General features: G+C 39.0%; 2 protein-coding genes across 12 annotated transcripts in view; one reads left to right on the forward strand and one right to left on the reverse strand.

The window, feature by feature from the left end:
* Window positions 1–10000, forward strand: part of LOC127433095 (ATP-sensitive inward rectifier potassium channel 15-like) — a 344355-nt gene that overhangs the window by 53014 nt on the left and 281341 nt on the right. Inside the window, exon 2 of one of the 9 annotated variants that reach the window (XR_007895839.1) lies at window positions 340–408. The exons of the other annotated variants lie outside the window; for them this stretch is intronic. The gene's annotated coding sequence lies outside the window, so the exon portion shown is untranslated. Of the gene's footprint in view, window positions 1–339; window positions 409–10000 lie in introns of those variants that run through there. 9 annotated transcript variants of the gene reach the window in all.
* The window catches only part of LOC127433086 (transcriptional regulator Erg-like), a 68556-nt gene that overhangs the window by 46673 nt on the left and 11883 nt on the right, over window positions 1–10000 (reverse strand). The gene's annotated exons all lie outside the window — the stretch shown is intronic.

The raw sequence follows: 10000 nt of genomic DNA on the forward strand, positions 1-10000 counted from the left end.
CATAAAAAAAGCAAAAGCAGTTCATCCTAAACAGGCAATAATATGAGAAAAGCTACAATACAATAGATTCAAATTGCTCAGAGAAGTACAAGAGGAAGGTGAGACACAGTGATGAAAGAATAGATTTTGTTTTATAGAAGAAGACCATTAGTGCATTAATACATTCCAAAGTATTCTGAAGCGATACGAACACTTTAAATAGACAGAATTTTTGGGTGAACTGTTCCTTTAACAACATCAAAGTATGGGGAGCCTGTGTATCTCAGCGAGTATTGACGCTGACTATCACCCCTGGAGTCGTGAGTTCGAATCCAGGGCGTGCTGAGTGACTCCAGTCAGGTCTCCTAAGCAACCAAATTGGCCCGGTTGCTAGGGAGGGTAGAGTCACATGGGGTAACCTCCTCGTGGTCGCTATAATGTGGTTCGCTCTCGGTGGGGCGCGTGGTGAGTTGTGCGTGGATGCCGCGGAGAATAGCGTGAAGACTCCACACGCGCTAGGTCTCTGCGGTAACGTGCTCAACAAGCCACGTGATAAGATGCGCGGATTGACGGTCTCAGACACGGAGGCAACTGAGATTCGTCCTCCACCACCCGGATTGAGGCGAGTCACTACAACACCACGAGGACTTAGAGCGCATTGGGAATTGGGCATTCCAAACTGGGGAGAAAATGGGGAAAAAATAATAATAATTACAGCTATACACGATGTTGTTTAAAATAGTTAGATGAAGAAAGCATATCATAGCACAGGACACTCATGACAGTGCTTGAAATTTCATGTTAATTATCCACATAACTATGTGTAAATGTTTATTTACTTCAAAACAATCAATGAAAACAAGAATATGTGCAAAAGTGAATGTTTAAACACCAGTTAAAATCAGGTAGAAATGTTGGGAAAAAAGTATTTAAATAAAATTACATATTTTAAATAGGGCCTATAAACACAACACCTCAAAAACATATAAAAAAATTTACAAATATAAATATATGTAAAGTATAAACACCTCTGTCTGAACTCCTTCTCCAGATTATTTTGGACAAAACGTGATTTGACAAGCGCTGTTTCTGACTTATAGCCACAATGTAATATTTTTATGACTTATTTTCTGCGATCTGTGTCTAATTATACTGTCATAAGAAGCTCCAGTTCCCAGTAATGCTTTGCGGTATGAATAAATTATGCAAATGACTGCGTGATGCTCATAGCTTTACTGTTTGCTGTTTGTATTCACGGTGCTGTTATTGTATTTGTTACAGTAACTTCCAGTTATATGTCATTTTGTGATTATTCAGAGCTCATCTTTTAATATGTTGTTTTTGGTTGTATGTCAAATAATGCGGTCCAGGCGTGTTACGCAGTGCAGTTAAATCGTGTCCAAGGAGAGGCACCATAAGTAAAACTCAATTTCTAATTAAAAGTCATTGATTTTAACAACTCTGTTAAATGTTGGTTCCCTACGCACCCATGGTGCCTTTAGGACATTTTACAAGTCAAATATTTAAAGCTGAATGAGTACTGGATTAGTCGATGACTCGTGCACATTCCCATTACCGAATCAAGTGTCGAAATTGAAGTGAGGTTATGTTAACAAAAATGCAAGTAACCTATAAAACATGCCCCGTTAGCACATACATAGCATCTCTAACCTCTAAACTTGTCATCTGGTGAATGTATAGGCTATATACTGTATAAAAACTCAATTTGGTAACAGCTTACACATAGGGCATTGTAATGGAGCTAAATACATTTATACTCTTGAACATTTTAACACATTCAATATATCACTTTTAAAAACCACAGGCCAATTCATCAGTTAGCGGTCGACCTCTAGTACGGCTAACCTAAGATTTATCATCAAATGTTATTATCAAAATGATATCCACATACATATGAGATGATGATTTTAGTCATGTCCAGTCATTTTTACTTGTATAGCGCTTTTCTCAACACACATGATTTGAGCACCACTTACACACTGAACATTTAATAAAGTGCGTTCACGTCATGTCAGAATTACCGTAATTCTGAGATTGTAAAAAGTGTTCGTAATTACAAGTTGTAAACTCAGAATTCTATGAAAGCTCTTTCATAGACAGTCGTGACGTCATGTACAAAGATCCAACATAGCAGCGGCCTCAACAGTTAAAGTAAGGGAACCCATTTTTCTGTTTGATATGCCATTTTATTATCGATGCCTGGAGCATTTTCTGTTCTTAAACACTGTTCAACAACATAATAGAGGTGAATTAATGTAGTGATAAACATGTTGCTGTTATCAAGAACATGTAAATGTTGCCATAGAAACAAATAACAAAGAAACGAGGTCTGAGGATGTAAACAGCTCCGAACAGAATCTCCTATATGCCATCTAGTAGTAATTACAGTAATTCCGACATGACATGAACGCACCACAACACTTACTGTTAGAGGTTTGATCAAATCACACTTGATTTAAACAGAACTAATAACTAATATAAACCTGGAGAAATTTAAACCTAGTGACTTAATTCCCACAAACATCTTGTTTCACTTTTGAAAGGAACCAGCAGTTCAGATCTGAGCTGTATGACACCATATACAGGCAAGTATATTTTTCCTTTGACAGCAGTTCAAAAGTAGCCATGTTTTCAGACACATTAAATTGTTGAAAGCAATATATAAATCATGAATATGTTTATAATTTAATAGTAGATGTTTCACAAGTGGCTGATTTTTGGAGAGCTCTTCATAGCCTCAAATAGACTTATATTTTTCCATCTGCTGTGAGATGTGCATTATTTTAAGCTTTGACTACAATGGTAAATATCTGGACTGTATAGAAGCTTAAACTGACCAAGACCCCCCCCCCCCCCCACTGAGACAGGAAGAGCCGTCTGAGCAACATGTAAAGTGATCAATCAATTGGTTTTGTCTTTATGTGCCATTTAGGGGCAAAGTTATGTGAGGTATATTATACCATGATAAAATGGGGAAAATGTCATTTAAATAATGGCATGGCCGTCTCCACGAGCGACTGCATGAGAACACACATACAAACAGTGGAAAATGTGTTGATATTCTGAGTACAGAACACAACACCTCAGTACAGACTATTTCACAGACATTACAAACAAAACAAAGCTGAATATTCAGTTCAGATCATGGATATCTGCTTTACTTACTACTATGTGCCCCAAAATTAACTCTGAGTATCTTTAAAAGAGTAGATGGGCTCTATTTTCGTGAGTGTGCTATGACTGTGCACTATGTCTTATTTGATTTTCATGAAAGTGCTAATTATAAGCACAGTTTCGGTCCCATTGCAAACCGCTAGTGGCCGCGTGTGGGAGTGTTTGCGCTATCTGTGGGTGTGTGTGCGCAAACTGTGTGTGTATTGTATGTTAATGAAGTGGTGCAAAGCATAATTTACTATTTTCCTGAGAAATAGGTCGTTTGAAAACCACGTCTTAACTCAACACAAAGTTTAAACTCAGTTCCTGCATTTGCAGTTTGGAGATTCCAGCAGCAGGTGTGAATAAAGTTCATGTTCAAACTCTGAAAATATAAATTATGTTCCTGACAATCACTGTTGTAGCCGTCTTATATGAAACTAAGATTTATGAGATTTGTGTTAAACTATCTATAGGTCATGGTTTATTTTTCCATTATTATTATTATTATGCATAAAAGTGGCATGAGGTTGAGTAAATGATGAGAATTTTCATTTTTGAGTGAACTATCCCTTTAACAATACTTATTTTCTCTACAGTTTAACGGCGTGTACATTCAAATTCTGATGAGAAGCACATTTTCCACGCAGATAAAAGGAGCGTGTCACTGTGAAATATGCACGACAATCATCAACGCAGTTAATGCACAAACGAACATCATTTTCTGTTCTTCTAATTCATTGCATACAGTCAGTGGCGGCCTTAAGCATATGGGGCCCGTTTCAAGAGCTAAAAAAATTTATTAAAAACCTAAAGAGAGAAAAAAGCAAAGATTCAAGTTGGTTTTCATCAATATGGTATATTTTTGGACTTCATCTTAAATGCACTTTCAGCATCAACAGCTCAGCATAAAACTAATCCAAACAATTCCCTTAATTAAAAACTGAAACAATGTTGTTATTTTTGCTTTGGAATAAGGAGAAGCCTCACTCTTCAGCAACTACTATTCGGCACTGAATCGCACTATGTGTTATGAATCAGCTGACATAAAAACAGCTTAAACAATTCCCTCATATTAAATTAACAACAGCAATAACATATTTTGCTTAGGAATTAAAAGTGTCCGAAACTACTGGTAGTTTACAATGAATTGCGCTTCACGCTCTTTCAGCACCATGGACAGCTCACTACAGGCCTGGAGAGCGAAAAGAAGAGGGAGCAAGCCAAGCGGGAGAGAGAAATTATGATTGCGGGAATCCAGTTAGCCGCCACGGACAGAATATAGCTATATATATATATATATATATATATATATATATATATATATACACACAGTATATCATTTTTTTAAGTGGGTGAATTATTCAATTCTGGCATGTCAGTTGGGGGCCCTTTGGAGGGCGGGGCCCATTTCAATTGAAACAGGTGAAACGTAGCTTAGGCCGCCAATGCATACAATCCATTTACACTACCAACTTCTTATAAATGTGCTGTGTTTGTTTATACCGCTGGTGTTTGAGAGAATGGACAATATAATAGGATGAAGACGGTGCAATAATAACTGGAGAAAAACCTCAGAATTAAATTGCACTTAATCCAGCCCATTTGCACGTTGCACGCTCAGTTTCCCCAAACCTACTTGCACCTCGACAGAATTTCATGGCCATGCCCACTGACTTTGCACTTGTGATTTATGGCATAGTGCTGCACTTAACGCAAACGCTCTTAAAATAGGGGCTGATGTCACTAACCTGACAAACTTTGGCAAATTTGGTGATTATTTAATCATCAAAAACGCCAGTCCGGACTGATAAAACATCCTGTGTGCTTTTACTTACAGAAGTTCCATCAAACCAGCCAATCAGATTAGTGCTTCTTAGATCAAGAAAGTGTTTTCCAGTTTTGTATGCATCAGGCGGTTGGTGCACGGACTGTGGGCGGTCTAATGCTGGGATTAGTGCAATGCAGGTCGTATACTATTGGACACTATTGGTCAGGTTTAAATTAAAGTTTGTGGTTAGGAAGGTACGTTTACTCATTAAAAAACCTCCGTCTAATATTGAACTTAAAACCTTGTCCGATTATGACACCATTTCACTCGCCTTTGGCACCCTCCGCTGGACATTTCACTGGGAAACTGCAGCCAAACATGCAATGAAGCACATAATTTAGCTTGCAAAAAAGTTGCCACGGTAACGTAAAGTTTCTGAGATCAGACTGTGTACTTCAGGACTGAATGCAGCAGCTGATCAACTGACTCTGAGATGAATGTGAATACTGATGGACAGAGAACTGCAGGTATATTAAAACTGTTTGACTGCTGCTGCCGCAACTTTCTCTCTCTCTCTCTCTCTCTCTCTCTCTGTCTCTCAATTTTGATCTCAAATATACTTTATTGGCATTATTGTGTTGCATACAATTTTGCAAGACTGTGACATGTCATTTGAGTTACACACACACACACACACACACACACACAATTGTTTGAGACACAACAGTGTGAGTGTGTGAGCAATCAGCTGCGTCACTCCACTGAGCAGGAAATCTAAAATTAGTTTTTACTGCCTATAACAGAAGATTTACAGGATGGTTTAATGTGCAGTCTGTTGCAAAAACACAACGTTACTGGACAAAACTCTTCACTAAAAACATGAACTGAGCTCATATTCTGTATACTCTTGATACAGCAGAACTAGTGAGAGTAGTATAGTAATGTGCCATTCCAAACTCACGGATCCAACACCCACGACACACACACACACACACACACACACACATACGGATTTAATTATCCATCAGGCCTGTGCCGTGTCTGTGCGCCAGCAGTGGGTTTACCGCTTCATTCCTCCACAGCGCTGCAGGGCTTTATGGTCGTGCTGGTCGACTGCAGCATCAATCCTGCATTTTATACAGTAGCTGTTTGCATTCTAATGTGTCAGGGTGTGTTCAACAAAACAACACAGACACACACGACACGCAGACTACACAACACTGAGACTAACACACACAAAATCACACAGGAACACAAAGGAATAGTCTGTCCTGTGACAGACGAGTTTCAGATTCAGAGAAAGTTGCTGTAACTACACAATCCACACTAACACCAATCGATTTGTAGCCATTTTTCTCAGTTTCGGCGTTGCTGTAAAACTGCATTTTGCCCTCGAACAAATGGGCAAAATAATACCATAGACTTTCATAGAAGAGGGACTCGAGTCATATCTAGTGAGCAGATTGTCATAGAGATATTGGAAATTACAGACATATTGTCAGAGCAACACAGTGATGGGGAGTTTTACACCGACAAGCATCAATCAAATTTTCTTCAGATTATGTACAATTTTGCAAAATTCATATATTGGCCATCAGTTACTGGACAACTCATTAAACTGCAGTAATGTTTGTAATAATGATTGATGAAACTGTGTTTTAAAGTAGTGATTCTTGAACAAATAATTTTTTTGTGAAGATTTTCAGCTAGTAACAGGTCGAGCCTGTTCAAAAAAAAGGAACTAAAGCAAAGAACCTGTTCGAAATGAACGAATCAAACTTACATGCTGAATCGGACGTGAGCGTGAGTGTTTTTGGTCATGTTTAGACTTAAAAAGAACCAAAAACCGATGAAAGAGCCGATCCCAGAAGTGATAAACATGCGTGTACCGAGGATTTGAACGAGCCTGGGGCAAAATGTAAGCTTCTTTAATAGCAAAACAAAACATATTGGAAATATGCTTACTACTATTATAACTTTTTTATGTCCCAGTTTAATGTTCATTGACAACTATAAGTAAGCTATTCATGGGTTTACCTCCCCCAAAAGAACACGGAGCCTCCCAGGCACTATAAAAACATTGTATATATTTTGAGCGGCCTGCTCAGCCTAAAGCGTGAGTTTGGGGCATGGCTACTTGTAGTAAACTGCTCAGCCGGGAGAATAGGAATGTCTATGTGTTACAGAGGAAACAAAACTTAGCTTCGCCAAAATTCGAAGACTTGCTAAAAGATAAAGAGACAGAGAACAGAGTAAAACCAGAGTGAACATTTACAAGATGGAGGACTTTGAGGGATGTTTTGGGGTTTGATTCTAGCCGTGTTGCTTCTCAACAGGAAAGCTACACTCTGGTATCGCCACACAAGTTTGCTCATTATTGTCGAGCTTCAGATAAATATGTGAGATACTCGGAATATATATCGTTACGCTTACTAGTTACCAAGAACTATCCTACCTCTTGTGCTGGATCCCCCGTACACCAGCTGCCGTTCAATCCAGCGATGTTATCGGACGAGCCGATTCCTCTGCAATGCTTTCTGTCCAGTGTGTTTACAGTATGTTATAGTGGTCTTGTTTATTACAATGTTAAACGTTTATCACATTTTATTTAGTATGGCCTATTTGTTCACAGATAACGAGGGGTAATGTGCAAAGGTTGTTTGAAAACATACTTTAGTTTTGTAATTCCACTTGGTGCCACTAGTAGTGCAGAAATTACACACTTCACCTTTAAATTAAATTTTTATTAAAACATGCAACAACAAAAACATCAGTTGAGAGATGTACATGAATTTTACTATTGTTTATTGTGCATGCAGATTATATTTTAAGTTGTAATAAGCTGAATCATGGTATCTGGTGAGTTGATGAAGACTAGTTTATTCTCTTTAAATGCTTTAGACACGTAGAACATATCCACATTTGTGTATTAGTGTCTGTATTGAACGCTTTAGGTGCAAAACTTTAATGTAGAAAAATAGATACCATAGGCTATTCAAGATGCTGAATCACAGAATGAAACACTGATGACAATAAACACCCTTATTATTCTAACTTAATTGAATAAAAGGTAATAATCAGCAATATGCATTGACATATGGCTTTATCTGAATGTTTCAGCATGAATATCTTGACACAGGGATGTCAGAATTACCAAAGTCTTTTTAGCAAGTCAGTTCACTCGGTGGTCATCTTTGGAATGCTCCCGGGGAGCTATTTCTCAATGTAAACAAGCGGCATACAAGTGCAGCTCCTATCTACTTGAATGCGGAAAGACCGAAATCTCAAAAATGGTTGGTCAAGATTATGGTCAAAGAACGTATTTCAAATCAGCAGTAAAATCTGACAACACTGGTATCATAACTTGAGCTTCTTTATCTCATATCATGCTAAAAAAAAAAATTCCCGTCTTGTATAGCTAATGCGCATGAGCATTCTCAGATTGATTGACAGGCGATGTCTGTATCTAAAAGGTAATTGGCTCTTTTAACTGTAAGGTTAGGGTTAGATTAGGGTTAGTGTTAATTCATTTTAAAAGAAGTGACCTGTATCTGCTAAATAGTCTCTGGAATTACATACTTGTGGCGTCATGATGTAAAAGAACTGGTTTGTGGAAATGAATAAGACTTCACATCACTATTTTAAAGCACCACAGTGCAGATGACAAATGTAGCTGTGATTGATCACATACTGTACGTCTCCTAACCAGTGGTGGATCCTGGCATAACTCTATAGTCAGTCAACAACAGTGTTCTCTGTGGCACCCCAACAAGCTGAACCACACCCACTCGCATCAGTGTTGATGTAACTAACTAGCTACTAACTGAATTACATACAGTACTTCAGCTGTTACTTCAGAGTTACATTTTCCCAAAAGTAATGGTGTAAGATTGAAAAATACTATATTGCTTTTTGTCTCATTGTATTGCACATGCCGCAGACAAGTAGATAGTTCATGTAAATTAATTGGTTAAATGAAATGCTTCAAAAATTCATTTATAGAGAGTCACGTGACACCATGTGAGGATCGGATGTGTGAATGGCGAGCTCTGCGCACTTTGCTAGTTTTAACACTTTTAAACTGGTGAGATTCGATACACTCTGTTCCATAACTGTTCTAGGTGGGCAATATGTCAAATAATTCAAAATCCTCGGGCTCTGGAGACATTAAAAGACACTTATGTGCTCATGCTGACAGCCCTGAGCAGCAGGCCCCGAGCCAGGGAATCGATTTATTCAGGGAAGTGTGGGAAATGCGGCGAGAGATGTTGAACATGTCGGCAATGCTGACGAAGGTCGTTGCTGACTTGGAGGATCTAGATGTTATACGTCGATCGATCACTGCCATGGAGGCGAAGTTCTCTGAGGTGGTTACAAGACTGGGGGATGTCGAGAAATGGATCAGTTATCTGGAGTCATCGGAGAGGGAATTATCTGCTAATCTGCTAGCGACCAAGGTGGCTTTGGAGCGTGTCTGGGAGAAGTTGGAGGACATGAAGAACTGTAGCTGGCGGAATAACGTCTGCATTGTCGGAATTCCTGAGGCCAAAGAGGGTCAGGATATGGTGGAATTCCTGGATGGGCTCCTTCTGAGTCTGCTCGACATAACAGGCCATAAGCTGGAAATCGACCGAGCTCACAGGGTCCCTTCTCGTCGAACTGTGAAGGGAGGCAGCCCCCAATAAATTCTGGCCAAATTTCTGAGATCATCCGATAAAGATCTTGTGTTACGCGAGGCGAGGAGTAAAGGAAGGCTTTCTTGGAAGAACCACAGCATTTTCTTGTTCCCAGACTTGCGAACTCGTCAAGAGAGAAACGTGATCGATTTAATGAATGCAAGAAACTTTTACATCAACGGAAGGTCACTTTTGCACTGATGTTCCCGGCCATATTGAGAATAGATGCAAATGATGGCCGTAAAGCATTCACATGGCCACAGCAAGTGATGTCCTTCATAAAATCAATAGAGTGAGCAAGTCACCATGTGGTACTCGCGTTACAGCTGAGTGGACTGACTCACTGAACATTTGCTTGACTGTTTGAAGAATCTGCGCACTATTTTTGTGCTGGTTCCAC

This window comes from Myxocyprinus asiaticus, chromosome 42 (genome assembly GCF_019703515.2).
Source record: "Myxocyprinus asiaticus isolate MX2 ecotype Aquarium Trade chromosome 42, UBuf_Myxa_2, whole genome shotgun sequence".
NCBI classification, from domain to species: Eukaryota; Metazoa; Chordata; class Actinopteri; order Cypriniformes; family Catostomidae; genus Myxocyprinus; species Myxocyprinus asiaticus.